Source organism: Lichenostomus cassidix, chromosome 2, assembly GCF_008360975.1.
Source record: "Lichenostomus cassidix isolate B80296 chromosome 2, HeHo_3.0, whole genome shotgun sequence".
Classification (NCBI taxonomy): domain Eukaryota; kingdom Metazoa; phylum Chordata; class Aves; order Passeriformes; family Meliphagidae; genus Lichenostomus; species Lichenostomus cassidix.
The window spans coordinates 51,773,615-51,789,802 of record NC_139482.1 but is presented as its reverse complement, the minus strand read 5'-3'; the positions used below and the strand labels follow the sequence as shown (position 1 = coordinate 51,789,802).

General features: G+C 41.3%; 1 protein-coding gene across 1 annotated transcript in view; it reads left to right on the top strand.

Moving 5' to 3' along the window:
* Positions 1 to 808: 808 nt before the first annotated feature.
* BLVRA (biliverdin reductase A) overlaps positions 809 to 16,188 on the top strand; it is a 29,986-nt gene continuing 14,606 nt past the window's right edge. Inside the window, exon 1 of the mRNA XM_085051551.1 lies at positions 809 to 968. The gene's annotated coding sequence lies outside the window, so the exon portion shown is untranslated. The remainder of the gene's footprint in view (positions 969 to 16,188) is intronic.

Genomic DNA, 16,188 nt, shown 5'->3' with positions numbered 1-16,188 from the left:
ACGAAAAGCTAGCTCCCTGATTATCAAAACTTTACATTATTTATACATTTTAGGAAACAAAAATACCAGTATTCATTGGCTACAAGTTGCATAGTTGTCTCATTAATTAGTATTATATGTTCTTAGCTCAGCTTGGTTAGAGCATGGTGCTAATAACACCAAGGTCTTAGGCTCAATCCCCATATCGGCCATTCACTTCAGTGTTGGGTTGATCCTTGATCCATGTGGGTCCCTTCCAACTCAGAATATTCTGTGATTCTACTGGTTAAGTGATTATCTCACATATGTTAATTAGTCTGCATCCTCAGTCTCCCCCTCCTCTTGAGTCAGAAGGCTTCTAGACTCGGTGGGCTCTGAGTCAGTGTTTTCACTCTCCCTGCCAAAATCACCTTTTACCCAGTTGGCACAAATTTAGACTGAGGAGTTGCCCCCGCTTGTTCCTCTTTCTGGCCCTATCTTGGATGTTCTGCCAAGGACCCTTGTGGTCAGTTAGTTCAGCATTCCACGGTGACTAATTTCAATAGATATATAATCCTAAATTTCTTTTCTATTCTATTTTTTCTCTATGGCTGCAGCTACTGAGGCAAATTAAGCATATGAACGGGGTTTACTGATATGTAGTTTATAATTTTGGAAACCCTACGTCAGAGAGACCACTGCCCGGGCTTAACCAGGAGGTCTTTCCCAGGTCCCCGGGGATTTGCCAACCCCTTGGGAGCCACGTGTAGCTTTCTGGGTATTTCCCGGGCGAAAGCTCCCAGCCTCAGCGCCTGCTCCAGCCGCCTGTGGCTTCAGCCCGCCCCTGCAGTGCCTTATTGGATTGCCGGCCGAGGGGGTGTTGCTGCCGCGACCGCGATAGGGCGTGCGGGAGGTGATATGCCGGAGCTGCAGAGCGTTGTGTAAGAGGGAGCTGCAGGGAGCAGAGGAGAATTAAACAGGACCACGTTTGTCCTCTGTGAGCTGAAGAGGTTAGTGGCTATTACTTAATCCGTGCTAGCTGTAATTAAGATTTGGAAGCAGGGCTTTCGTTTTCTGTCCTCCGCCTGCCCAGGATTGCTCGCCACCGGCGTTTCCCCCTCGGTTGTGGAGGATTGGGGGAGTCCTTCAAGTCACGTTGTCCTGGCTGCTCCAAAGACACCTTCCACAGCAGAGGGGACGGGCCAGCACTTGGGGAGGGGGCAACGGAGAGAAAGGAAAAAAAGGGACATTATTTGTTTAGAATAATGTCCAGGTTGCAATGAAGCAGAGTACTAGCCTGTAAATGATGTGGTAGTAGCCGAGTAGCATCCTCGAGTGGCCAGGGCGTGGTGAGAGTGTGAGAGGTCATGTAAAACCTTTCCTACGAACTGGACTTCTTTTTAGAGATGCTAAGCTTTCTTAAAATTCTGTGAAAATCCATGTTTACTATAGCTGTTTGATGCTCCTTTCTGAAACAGCAGACCATTAAGCAGGCTGTACCTCAGTTTACTCGTGTGAAGTGAGTGTGGGAATATTTTCCCTTCATAAAGGGATGTGATCGGGCCATATTTCAGACAGCTTTTAGTGGGAGAAAGGTGATTCTCACATTTTTGGATGTGGTACAGAATCTGTGTATAAAACATACTCACACTATTAATAATTACTTAATGCTCTAGTGACAGCTATCACCTATCTCTAGCTAAAAAAAAAAATAAAAAATATGCATCAAGGCTCAATCTACACACAGTGAAAAGACTAGCTCAGCCTTTGTATAACTCTTGGCATCCTGCTGAACTTCTGTGTAGGACCTTGTTAAAAAACCACAAACTACCAGTGTTAATTAGCGCAACAGTTTATTGAACTGATTTTGTGTGAAATCATTTTAACCCAATTCCTTTCATTGATTTGCCAAATTAATTTTTGTGGAATAGGGATAATATTTCAGCTGTTAGACCTCTGATTACAGATGTGAACACAGAATGACACTGTTCCAAAAATCAATAACATAGTGTTTGAACATCTTTCTGTAGCTTGTATTGATAAATGAGAAAATGAAGACAAATCTGTTTCAATACTGTAAATCCAACTTGACGTTTAATCTTCATAATATAAAGAGCAATGGGTTAATAATTTAAATTATGTTCAGCACATATAAGAAAGCCTTCAAGTCTTACTAAAAACTGTCACAAGCAGTGCATGCCACTTAGATAATAATTACTGATAATAAATTAATAAATATTATTAATATAATAATAATTGATGGTAAAATATTTTTCAATTTCTTACTATTGGATCTGGAAACTTCCCTTATTCTGGAGAGCTGATGATTCTGGACTCCTGCTCCTGGTTTTACATCCACATGGTCAAGGAAGTTTTTTTCTAATACAAATCTCTCAGTTTCTTCAGAGGGTGAACTGAGTTACTGGTTGTGAGCAACTGGAGTTTAAGTCAATGAAGTATGATTTGTGTTATCCTTAAAGGAATGGCAGTGCTTATTTTGTAGAGCTAAAAAGGAGACTCAACCTTTGTAGTTTTCAACTTCTTATTCTTAGTGTCCTCGTTATTTTCCCAATTGTTTTGCTAATTGGATGTTTCAACACCCATTTCTCACCCCCAAAGACCCGCCCCCAAACCCAACGAGCCAAGAAGACCACCACATTCAGCTCTGAGTGACTTCAGTTTAAATCTCAAAGGGCAGACTTGTTGCTTTTTTTTTTTTTGTCATGAAGAATATCTGCTGTATCCACAGACTTTGAAAACTAAGCTCAGCAGATGTGAACAGGACCGCTTTGCTCTCTGCACTAAAAATGAACTGGCTTTGTCAAAACAAGTGAAGATAAATGGATAAATTAACTGACGAGTTTTCAAATTAAAACAGGAATCACTTTCCATCTTATGCTGTGGTGCCAGGACTTCAGCAAGATGCAGGACTGGAATGCTCGTTGGCATTTTTGATTTTTAACGATGACTCTAAAGTTACCTCAGTTTCATCAATCGAGTAGAGCAAACGCTGCACTCTGTGCAGATTTGTTGTAGGAAACTTCAGCGGGTGTTCGCCATTACTGCTGCTGTGGTCCGTTGAAACTCTGTCTGCACTGCCATCCTTGGCTAGTTAAGCAGAGTCAGGCAACAGGAGATAAAACTAAACCAAAGTTGGGAAGAAGTGGAGAAATTAACAGAATAATTAACAGGGTGAGAATAATGTCCCGAGGAAGGAGTTCCTGTGTTTTACACAGCGGTACAGCAACATCAGTGTATGCAGAATTGTGGATAACTTTCACCTCTAATTTTCAGGCAACTGTAGATCCTTCTGAAACTTGGAGGTAGTGCTTGGTGTGTTAAAAGAACTTACATTATGCTCATAGTGCACCTTAGTAAGTGAGGCATTAAAAAGATTGCTTCACTGAGTGGGGAAGCAGTTGGGCTTATGAAGGAAGAACAGTCTGAAAGCCAAGGCACTCTTGCAGTTTAATCCTGTAGTAAAAAAAAACCCCAAAACTAACAAAATCCCACTCTGGATTTCGTTAGTTTGGATTTTTTTTCCCATGCCCTGTTGTAATTTAGAAGAACAAAAGTTGCTCAGGAGCTGTCTCACACCTCTGGAGCTGGCCTTGAACCATGGCAAATGTTCTCATGCCTGTAAAGCCAAAGTGTTGAACTTAGGTCTTAAAACTTTATAAAATAAGTGCAACTATAATAAAAGATAAATATACATTTGACTTGTTTTTTCTCTACTCCCTTAGCAATATGTGCTTTGGCTTCTTGTGTGACTCAACTTACGTGTTCCTTAGACTAATGTTTGCAACTCAGACAGAGATCTGCTGTGCTAATTAGAAAACATTGCAGAAAACACACCTGACTGGGAAAGATAATGAAACACATTTGCTAATCTGTTCCTCCAGATGAATACAATCCACCACTTTAACAACGTGAGTTGAACAATTAGTGTAAGTTTCTTCTTTCTTTTTTTTTTTTTTCCCTGTGTATCATTATTAACCATTTAAAAGGAGCCTGTTCGGGGCAGCTAATGTTCCTGTTATAGTAACTAACCTAAGTGCCAAATTAAAGGCTGCACAACACTGGCTAATAAAATAAGTTGTTCTCATGGCTCAAGTAATGTTACCATGTTCATTAGCTTTCTCTAAAGGTATCTTTATGGTCTAGTCATTACCTCTGCTCCATGAATGAGAAGAGATGAAAGATGCCAGAAAGAATATGAATTCTTGAGTAATCCCCAAATAACATAAAGGAAGAAATAGTTCAGGAAGTGAGGGGGAAAGTTGAGACCACAGTCATTCTAGTTAAAATGTCATGGATGTTTCTTTGTTATGCTAGAAGCGATAAGGCTTTGTAACCCTCTCTGTTGCTAGGGAGGACAGGCCTTACTTGGTATTTACTGTCTTTTGCAGGCTCTGACACAGATTAGCAACAGAGACTGGTTAGTCTGTTATTTGGCAATGAACACAGAGACCTCGGTAGCTTGCTCATACTTGTCTTTAGAATAATTAGCTGATTTTTCTCACGCATAGCACAATTGTTTGCGGCTGGAAGGTGGAATCAACATGATGGTCGTGATCTCTCTGTGCTTAGTGTTTAGTCTTGGTGACAAGATAAAAGTGTATCAAGGATTGAGGTGGTAGGGTTATGGTTTGTTTGGTTTTTTGTTTTGTTTTTGTTGTTGACATTAAATCAGATTCATAGCATTTGGATGGAGATTGCAAATTAATTTCTAGTTTGTGTCTTCCTCTAAAGCTTTGATTCTTTAGTGGCAAAAATCTGCAAAGAACTCAGATACTCAGATAATTGGAACGCGGCTAAAGAGGAATTCTGTGCTGTTGATAATTCACTGTTAAGTGATGCGGCTATAAACTGGAGTGGTACACTTCTGGCAGTGGAGGTGATAATGGGCTTTCTCTACTTTCATTCTTGTTCAGTATGAGACAGAGGTAGGCCTTCTGGTTTTTTGGTAAGTATGTACTACTTGGATTTGCAGTCAAAGTATTGTGGTCTGCAGTAGCTGTTAAAAACAGTCTGGAGGTGTCTGAGATGTCTTAGGTTCATCATCCAGGAGTGAGGATAACCAATCCCAGCAGCTGTTGAAAATACTTGCTTTAGGAAATGTTTTTCATTTGGACTTTTGGTTTTTTGAAGTCTATTTTATATTTACTTACTCACATAGTGAAGTGAAATAGCTATCCATGCATTTAGCCCAGTATTTACAAATTAAGATGTACTGCCTGGTCTTATATGCCTGATATCTGCGATGAGACTTTAAGACTGAAGGCTCTTGAATAAATATTTTCAAAATAAATAGGCCATTTGCCTGTCTGTACTTACTGTTTAAAAGTAATAATATTCTGCCATATGTTTCCAACCCAGTCCTTGAATAGGTCCTGGTGACAGCCTGATCTAGTAATATTCACAGTACAGACACAGTGAAGACTCAGCAAAAGAACCATAAAAATAGCCATATTATATGATAATATAAACAGGGCTTAAAGTGGCTAGTCCTTAGTTTTAGGGTAGATGAGAGCTTCCTTTCTCTTCTTGCCCTCCAGGCGGGGATGTGGCCATGTAATTCTCTGGCTGCTCGGAGCCCAGTTTTCTGATAAGCCTTCATCAGAAAGGATACAGCTTTCAAGGACACAGCCTTAATTTCCTGGTATATTTGAAGAAGGCCCAATTTTGCACCAGGGAGGTGCGTGAGGTACCTTTTCCCCCTTTTTCTTTGTGGTCATGTACTCAGGCAGAGAGACCACCTTTCAGAAACAACTGCTGGTCTGCTGCATGCTACCATCCCTGTCACTTGGCCAACATTCCCACCGTCAAATGGCCTGTAATATCAGAAACAAAATGTTCCTCTCTATAAAGCACAGGAGGGAAAGTCCTCCTATCCTAGGTGTTAAGTTATTGACTTCTAAGGCAGCATGAAGATGCAGATAACCCCAGAGTTCAAGTTTCTTGTGGTTAAATGACTGCTAAATGAGACATCATCTCTTCATCTTTTGCCCATGGGATCTCATAACACTGTACTGACAGATGGCCTTTTTCATGAAGAGAATCATTATGAGTAGGAAGAACTCGTGCAGTTGCCAAGTCACTCTCCATCATATTTGAAAAGTCATGGCAATCAGGTGAAGGCACCAGTGACTGGAGAAAAGGAAATATCACACAGCTGGGAGATTGGACTAGATGATCTTTAAAGGTTCCTTTTGACCCAAAACCATTCCGTTGTTCTAACAAAAAGAAGTATGAGGTACATTCCTTTACTGCATCTCATGATTATTTGTAATTTCCAGCTCCTACATGACTTTGTTTTTGCTTATATGCCTATTTGGAATAAACTTTGCTATTCCAGACTGCAGAACTAAAATCCATCAGGAGGAAAAGCCACCAAGCCTTACAGCAAGTGTAGTCAAATGGTTTGTGATCTATAAGTCTGACTCAAGCCATTGTTTGGCCACACTGTTGCATTCTTTGTCCAACTCAATTTGATCCTAGACGAAACCAGTGGATCTGAGTCGACTTGGAACACGGATTATTGCAGGCAGTTGTCATTTACATTTTCTGAGCTGCTGAGGCTCCACTTCTGCCTTTATTCACAGAAGCGTGTTCTTCCCATGGAGGGAAGAACAGAGATTTAGTGTCTAATGTCTAAGATGGGCATCTATAAAACAGTGACAACTTACAGACGCCCATCTGTAGTGTTTGTGTTTATCATATTAGTGTAAGGTGCCCTCTGTTTTCCATTTCTAATGATAAAGAAATCTTGTGTTTAAAACTGATTTTGTGGAGGGGCCTCAGTCATGCCTGAGATGTAGATGGCTTAAATAATAAATATTAAACTTACACAGTCAACTTCTTTCCCAGAACCTCAAAATGCTTTCTGGAGTTATTTTAGCAGAAGGTAAGGAGAGAAGAAGGTATTTAGACTGGTATTTTAAAAAGGAACAAGGCTGAATAAAATAATGAAGAGGGTGGTTGCTGTTACATTTTAAAATTACTTTTTATGTTACTGTTGGTGGCACAGGATGGTGGTCGTTCAGTGCAGCCACTCTCTGTTCAGAACTCAGTGACCTCTTTGGCTGTTTAAAGGAGTGGTGCATTTAAGGACATGAACTTGAGATGGGGACAAAGCTCTTCTCTTACAAGGGTAACTGTTGAATCACTTCACCAAAATATTGCAGAAAAATGAAGTGGATATGCTCTAATAAAATCTGGAAAGAGGGAAAAACATCCGCATTATGTTTCAAATGAAAGCATTCATTCTTGGAAATCTCCTGTTTCCATGATCCAGTTATTTTTCTTCCTCTTTTACAAGGTATATTTCCCTCTTCCAGTGCCCTGAGTATTGTCTGCTCCTGAACCTTTGCAACAGTTGTTTTAGTTATTTCAAAATTCAGCACTTGCACTGATCCTGCCTGTAATGAAATATTATCCATTTGTTCGGCCACAGTTGTTATAAATAAAGTAATAGTCCACCTGAGCACATTCATTTGGCAGAAGAAAGGAGAAGGGTGATACTGGGTTCTTTTATCCCAATTACATGGCCATGCTGGTTTTGAATAAGTTGTGCATTTAAAATACTCATCTGAACAGGCAGCCAGCTTCACTAAAACCTTCCTGCTTCATATTTTTGAATGCAGATTTTGAGGAATAAAGAAGGTAGGGGCGGCGTTTAAGTCTGTTACCCAATTATAGTGATTTTCACATAGATTTTTGGAGAGGGTCTTTGAAGTTGCCAGCAGCTTCGCCAGTCCCAAACCACTGAGATTTAACAAGGTATGTAGAAGTTGCAATGCCATTAATACCCTGGCACAATCCATCCTGTACCATTCTCCAGCTAGTGGTGCTGCGTGGACTCAATCATCAAGTCAGTTAGTAGTTTTTTCTGGGCTAGGGATGAGAAAGTTAGCTAAAAAAGTGCACTTGTCTGGCTAGCTAAGTTCTGTGTGTATATTGTTTTCTCTAAAGACAGTATGAGGCAGGTCTCCAGTGTTATGAGTTGCTGTCATGCTAGCAATGCAGGCAGAGGGTTTCATCAGCCATGGTAAGCAATATCTTTAGAGAGACTGCAATGTGTAGCAGGAGTGCTTTTTTTGTTTGGGGAATTCTTAAAATAGGTCAGCCTCTTAAATATCTGAGATGGAGTGACCTTTAGTGGACCGGAAGATAAGTATCATCTATTGGGTTGAGTCCATAAGGATATTAAAAGAACATACTTGTAGCTGGATATGTTTTGTTCTTGTGCATACTAATATTACAGTCAACAGCAAGAGCTCTTCTTTCTTAATGGGCTTGTAGGAGTATTCTCATTGAGATCAATGGGATTACTTGTGATTAAAGCTAGGCAAGCATGTAATTCCTTTTAGAATTTGGGTTTCAGATTAATTTAACAGCAAGAGAAGGAAAAGAAGAAACCTATTATTTTATTCATTGTAGGGCATTGTTTTATTCAGATATTTAAATACAAACTTTAGTTGTAGTCATATTTTCTAGATGTCTGATCTGTGTGGGATTTCCTGCAGTGAAGAAGAGAGGCTGTAATAATACCTTCTTCTTACATTGCACTTACTGTCGGTAGGTCTGAGAGTGTGTTATAGAAGAGAGAGGTTTCCACTGTTCTGGAACTGGGAGGACTGATAGGGAAAGGGGGTGTGATTTATTTGGTCATTGGTCAACATTACATTGGTCAACCAATGAACTGCTGTGAGAAAGTAAGAATACAGCCTGGGAGTACAGCTATCCTGCATCTGTCCAGCCCAGCTCTGCATTCTTTAGGCCTGCTGAAGAACAAAGAGCTTGTAGAAAGGACTGCAGTAACTGGCAGGAAACTTCAGGGGCAAATGTAGTAATTTACAAAATATTTCAGAACATTTTTCTGTATTTGTTCATCATCGCTTTTGGTTGTGTTGTACCAAAAGGCTGGAAACCTCTTCTGGCATTAGAGTTTACCTGCAAAGCCCTTGTTAATCTATCAGGTGAGAGGGAGAAGCCTCTTCTCTCAGTAGGTGACAGCAAAAGCAAAATGAGCAACGTAAGAGAGGGAAGGGAATGGGCTGAGATTCTTGAGCGTGTGTCATCGGCTGCACTGTCAGCTACACCTCTTGTTATTAGCTCTGAGTGGTTTCCCCAGAAATGCAGGTATGGATAAGCAGTTCCCCAATTTTTTTTTTTTTTAACAAAACATGAAAAGCACTCAATTTTAAACAGCATAAAAGTCAGCACAAAAAAATTCCTTTGTATGAAATCGGTGTTTAAGCAGAGTCTGAGTAATTAGTGTTCAGACATTTAACTGTGCAGAGACTTTACTCTGGGGACTTTATTGCTCTGCAGGGAAGCCAGGGGGCATGGTTCATGGTCCACAGGGACCTGGCAGAATTCAGCTTTGTGATAGCTTTAGTGTTTATGCAGATGTTAAGTCAAAAAAACAGTGGAAGATGTTTCATGCTTTTTGTTTTTTTCCTCTTTTGAGTTAGTACCATTTTTAGCTTTATTCAGGGTTATTTTCTCAGACACAGACTGGTAGTGTAGCAATACTGTTGTTTGGTCACCTGGAAAATTAGGTTCTGTGAATTGCTGATAGCTCCAAAACATAGCTCATTCTCCTGAATGGACTTTACTCCAAAGTAATTGACTTGCTCCTTGTTAAAATGCTCTTCTCTTTTCTTCTATCACTGTGTCAAGTACACTTTCACAAATTTTTTTGAACATTAAAGCCTGAAAGAAATTTTGGGGACTTTGTGGCTCCCTTTGCTTTAGGCGCATGCTAATTAGCCACATAATTAACCACATGCAGCCTTTTGCTTAAAAAGTAGCTGTGATGAAGCTGCAGTTATATGCAATTATTTATTTACCCACCAGAAGTTTCACAAGACTTTCTGCAATTCAGTCCAGAGCAGTTCCTGGAAACTTATTATAAGTGTTTAATTTTTATTTTTAAGGAGATATTTTTATAAAATAAGAAGTGGGGTCCTTCATGTTTTTCTCTATTTAATTTTTCAGGTGCCCCTTAGCAGGCTCTGTTCTTTCTTGGATAGTTTCAGCCTTAGAAGTGCAGATATATTGAAATGTAATTTGAGTTTCAAATAAATTGAGTCTGACTGAAGACTTATGTCCCAGAGATATGTAGACAAGCTATTTTAAAAGTGTTATTTGCCTATGTTTTTCCTCTTCAGACTAGCAACCAAATCTGAATTACAAAGGGTGATTATGGGCAAGAGAACAGGACAAAATGGTCATTCATGCCCATGCATGTGCATCACAGAACTGTCTCAATCCTCCACAGTGTGGAATATGTCACATGTTAAAAACATCTTCAGATTTTTTCAGTACTTCTAATTACTTTTGTGGGATGATTTTGCTTCAAGTATGAAATTTCAGGCTGTGGAAAGCAGCCTTGTGATGGGTGTCAGAACCACTGCAGACTCTGGGATTAGCACATTTAACTTGCAGAACTGTGTTTAAATAAAAGTTTTCCTCCTGCTCAGGTGTTAATGCTGGAGACAGCATATCTGCTACAACTGTGGCTCTTTATTATCAACCATCTACTGAATAGAGTGAAGCTACTTGTGTGGCAGCTTAACAAAGCATCTGACCATATCTCAGTATAACTATATCAACTTCAGCTTTGGCAGTCAGCTGCAAAACCATAATTTAATTGGTGAACCTGCATATAAATGTAAAACAGTGCAGGCATCTAGATCAAGGGGCATTTAAAAGCCAGGAAGAAATGTCCCATTTCCAAATTACAGGGGTGCCAGTCAGGATGAGAGATTGTTTTCTGCTGCCAAACATCTGAGAGAGTTGGTGCCTTGAAATTATAACTCACTCAGCAAAGCCCATGTGCCTGTCGGGAGACTGTGGCCAGGGTTGTGATAGCCAGAGGAATGGGTGGGAGAGATGAGGTGCTGGCAAAGGTTGATATTTAAGACCAAAAGAAACAGTTCTCAAGGAAAATGTACATAGTTGCTCTATAACTTCTAGGTGGTGTTGTTTTCCTTTGAAATGTGGAGACTGTAAATGGTCTTGGCAGGTTTTTGTGAAAGCTTCAGATTCTTGTTTTATGTTCAATTACTGTTTTGGAGAGAAGTCACAAAGAGTGTTGGGGGTTACCTTCCTGACTGTCTCTTTCTAGCAGAAGACCTGACTTTTCTTTCTAGGTTGCAGAAAAGGCAGAGCAAAAATAATCCAGCAATAATATTTTGCCTTTTTATTCAAGTTTTGCTTTTCATGGGGAGCCTATCCTGGGTCTACTTCCAGGAGGTACTTGAGCATATACAAAGTGCATAAGTGGTTTCCTGCAGAACAAAGAGTATTTATGCCTTTTAACAGGCTGCTAAATTGGAGTATTTATGAGTTTTTTCCTTTTAAATAACAACACTTACAGAAGCCACTCTGTTTGGCTTCTGCTTTCTGTGCTCTGGGCAAATGTTTCTTGCTAAGGGTAGACAATGAGAGCAAGATGTGGTGGCATAGGTTGTAGCATGTACCAGCACCCTGAGTACAGCATCTGCCAGGTCTCTGGGTATTTGAAATCAGAAAGTTAGGGCTGAGAGGTACCTCAATTTTTCAGCTTGTTGATTTTACAGTGTCTGCTGCTGTCTGTCTGGTATTTCCCTGCAAACTTCTGTTGTAGAAGGGTCTGCAACCTTCATCTCAGGGCTTCACTGCAGTAACAGAGAAAACATTTTGTATGATATCTAATCCACGAGTCTGTTTGAAGGGAGCTCTGGAAAACTTCCTCAGTCTGTTGCGAAAAATTGTTAAAAATAAAAACTCCTTAACACCAATGTAGCATTAAGAAGCAAGCATTCTTTATTTGGTCAGATGTACGAGGGCATATCTCCTCTGAAAATGGTGCATGCTGAATACAGAAAAGGTCCTGTTTATGTACTATATTTTGCATAAATATTCATTGATTTTCCCAGAATAAACATATATATGGTAAATTAATCATTTATAGGAAATTATTATTTTCCTTCCCCTTTAAATGTGCTTTCTTTTGTCCTGGGGTCTCTTTGGTGGTCCCTGGTGGTTGGTGACCCCAAAGTCATACCTAATTGCCCAGTGAACTGGTAAAATTTGCCACAACTGGCCTGTCTGCTTTCCAGTTCCTGTTACAGAATGGGCATCATGCAGTTCCACAGGTTTTTGAAGAATAAGCATTGTGTTAGCTCACCAGCTCCAGACGATTTTTCATCTGGCAACAAGTCCAGCCAGGTTTATGTTAGGGGAAAAGATCAGGCTGAATCCAATGGCCTGAAAGAGGCAAGACTTCCATCGCCCTGATCAATATTTAGGCTTAGAACATATACCCAGCATATGCACACAGGACACACCCATATACCATGTGTATGTGTATACATATGTGTAAGTCCAGACACACAGATCATGGACAGAGCACTCACAGAAACACAGCGCCAGCAGGCTCATTCTGCTCTCCTCCCTGACTGCACAGGGTGAGAGGGTGAGAGGTCACGCTAGTGACCTTCGTATGTACAAGGTGGATTCCTCCAGCAGCCAGGCTTAGACACTCATGGTTTGTGTGCAAAACTGAATTAACCTTGACAACAATATTTTCAGATTTAGTATGCATCTGTGTGGTTTCTGCTACTCTTAAGGTACATGTGGCAGTTGAAGCAGTGCAGTTTAAAACACCAGGCTGGGAGTGCTTCAGGAAAGCCTCCCACATCCGTGTTAGGCTATTACCTGTGACATTAACTACAAAATATTCTGATTTCTGATGTGAGTCACTCTTTCATATTTGTGGGAGCTAGAGTTTGCAAACTGCAGCGAAAATGCATGAGGCTTACTGAAATTCTTTATATATCACAAGAGAAGGTACTTGTATTCATTCTGTAATGTCTAGACATGCCATGAAAAATTTTCTTGAAGGGGAGATAATTCCTGAGTTCTGCCTTTTATCTTGCTTCTGCACTGAGTTTGCATGGCCTTAGTGATGTTGCACAAAACAGAGGTAAGCCTCCCTTCCCTCAAGCTTACCTCAGTGAGTGTTAGCAGTTTTGACATGTAGGGTCCCATTTGTGATTGCACTGGGGAGGAACACTGTTGCTGGGTGACGGATTTCGTTGGACTTACTCCATTGTTTATTTTGCTGCTGAATATTCCTGCTTTGCAGCTAAATTTTGCAAGAACATTTGGGTAAAGAGCACCTTTTTAAAAAATTTTTAATTGCTGTAGTGTAGCCTAGCTCTAATGCAGGAAATGTGCAGCACAAGCACAGAAAGCTCAAGAGCAGTGGGGTGGTAGTAGGATGATGTATTGGTGTAGAATAAATTATCCTCTTCAGCTATTTGCCTTTCTCAGCTCTTTCTCTGTGTCACGCAGGGCTCATCTCCCTCGGGAAGAGGAGCCACTTGTGCTGACTGTCAGTGGGGAAGAGCTCCTGCAGCAGTCAGTGGCAGCCACCATCCCCCTTGTCCCAGTTCAGAGGGGACCTGTGGTGAGCCTGACAGGGCTCCCTGCAACCTGGCCAGGGTGGGTGCTGCTGGGATGTGGGAAGCATTCCTCAGATACAGTGTGTGAGCATGAAGGAGATCTTCTAATCTTCTCATCAGTCCCTTTGCTTTCATAAAGCCGGTTAGGAAAGGGTGGAGAAAATGCTTTTGGACACTAGCTGAAATACTGTTGTATCACTTACAGTAGGATTTTTTTTCAGTATGGCAGGAGCCTAAGTTCAGCAGCCCTGAAAATGCCTTCAAAATCTTTTTTGTCAAAGCTTTAACAGAGGTCACTGATTTTAAGAAAAAGGCCTGAAAAGCAGGCACAGCAGTTTATGATTTGGGTTTCCTACTTCACCATTTTTGTACTTGAAAGATAACTGTAGCTGTTATCTTGTAAAGGTTTGAAACAAGAAGTAAATTGTTGTATGTTAATCTGGACTCTCGGAATTCTCTGTTCTGCTCTTACCTGGTTTGTAACAGTTCTGAAAAACGCTTGATTTACTTTTCTCCCTGAGCAGCTGCAGATTTTGGTGTGTGAGCAAAATAAGGGTAATAAAAAGCTGCAGCAGGGATGCAAACATAACAATTTTTCTCTTAGCTATGTGTGTAAGCACAGGGTCTGTAACCTACATTTAGTAGCTGGCTTGCTGGGTGTATTAGCCAGTGAACCCTTGACCTGGACCAAATGGCTGGTTGCCATGGCAATGGGTTGCATAGTAACAGTTTTTGTTCTTAGGCTGAAATCATCTTGCTTCTCCTAAATGTTACTTTTGAGGAGGTCAGAAGATGTTCATCAGATGAATCTTGGGAAGTTTTCTTCAGAGGAGGGGCAAAAATGCTGATGTTCAGCAACCTGAGCATCTGCAGAGAGATTTTCTTTATTCAGTGAAGAAAGTAGTCAGCTCCCCCACTTTCTTCACTTTGTTGAAGTAGAGGTCAGCAGCTCCCAGCCAGCAAAAAAAGAAAAATCAGCAAAGTAGCTCTTGGAAACAAGAGGACTGTAGGAGGTTCAGGGGAATTAGTTTGTTCTATGACACCAACTCCCAATCCCGCTGAAGACAATAGGCAAATATTAACAGCTTAACACTCCACTAACCTTGACAATTTCTGAACTTAAAGTAAGCTCCTGATCAGCTCTTTTCAAGCTGGACTTGTGAGAGACTAGAAAGACTGATGTCTCCAGATGTTTTGGGTTGCATGTGTGGGGGAGGAAGGGGCAGATCAGCCCTTGCCTTGGCACAGCAGTGCACTGCTCTGTACAGCCTGTCGTGGTCCACTTATAAGCAGACACGTGATGGTTCGTACCAGCTATGATCTCGGAGTGCCAAAAGAAAAAAAAGCACAAAATCCAACAAGTCAAGGGAGTTAAATTTCAATCCAAAGAGGAACTTTATTAATTTAGCCCGTAAAGCAGCCTGTGATAGAGAGAGAGAGAGAGAGAGAGAGAGAGAGAGAGAGAGAGAGAGGGAGGGAAAATTGGGAAAAGATGGGAAGGAAAGGGGGCTATAGCTACCACCATGGGTCCACAGACGTCCGGCATCTCTGGGGTCCCAGTCAGTAGGCATTCCTCTGCCTCTGCAAAGATCGATGTGATCTTTCGGTGGGGAAGACCTTCGGAGTTCAGCCACTCCAGAGCTGTCTTTTATGGTAGTCCATACACCTGGTCCCTCCTTGCCAGCCGCCTTTGCCCCCCCTTAATTCTTGTGGAGATATGCCAAACTCCACTGGGCAGGGCCAAGGGAGGAGTGTCCGAGGCATGGTCAGCAGGTTTTTCACAATGTGTCAGGGCGACGGGTGCAAAGCCTTCGTCACGTACCAGCTTTGGCAGCACAAGGCCTTTGTTCTGTACCAACTCAGGCAGGTGCAAAGCACTCATTCTGTACCACCTTAGGCAGGCACAAAGCATTCGCTCTGTACCAGCTGCAGGTAAGTACAAAGCATTCTCTGTGTAAGTCCTGCACCTGTAGTTTCTGATGAGAAATGTTGAGACAGAACGTGATTCTTTGATCGACCCGTACACACCCCCACCCCTAGGGCCTGTATCCCAGCCCAGCAGTGGCTGCCACTCCCTGCCAGAGCAGGGGCAATGCTCTACACCTGCCTCTGAAGCACCTAAACCAGCTCCTGAGTGGCCAAATGACTGGAAGTCCCACCTGGGGGAAGGGCCAAGGAAGTCTAAGTGGTATTTAAGACTGAACATGAGTTAATCAGACATCTTCACTGTACATCTTCTTGGAATTTCTATCTGAGCACCACTGGAACCCAGGAGCTGGTAGCTGTATGTGTCCTTTTCTATATATTTTCAGTCTGTCTTTCTTTCTTCCTTTTTCTACTAATTCCCTCTTCTTGTATTTTTGAGTAACTTAATTGAACAGGCTTAGAGTTTGCAAAATTGAATGGGCCAAGTTAATGCTTTTCAAAGTGTTTTGTATTGATTAAATGTTGCACTAAACCTTTTGCCAAATTTCTGAAGTTGCTACTAAAGTAATTTTTGTTGTTTTGACCTCTTGAGAATATCTTGTTGGTATTTCTCCTGTGCATCTAACTCAGAGTACATGAACAGCTGTAAGCCCTTTTAAAAGTCTCGTCAATCAAGGTTGTTTGGAGCCTTACAATACGAAAAAAGTTCTTGCTGTGACAGTGGTCAGCTGCTGTGGTAGGGGTCTGGGAGGTTGAAGAATTGCCAGCCATGGGGGCAGTCAGAACTCAGCATGGCCCTGGTGTGACTGAGTGGGGTTTGGATTGGGTGACCTTCTGGGGCTCC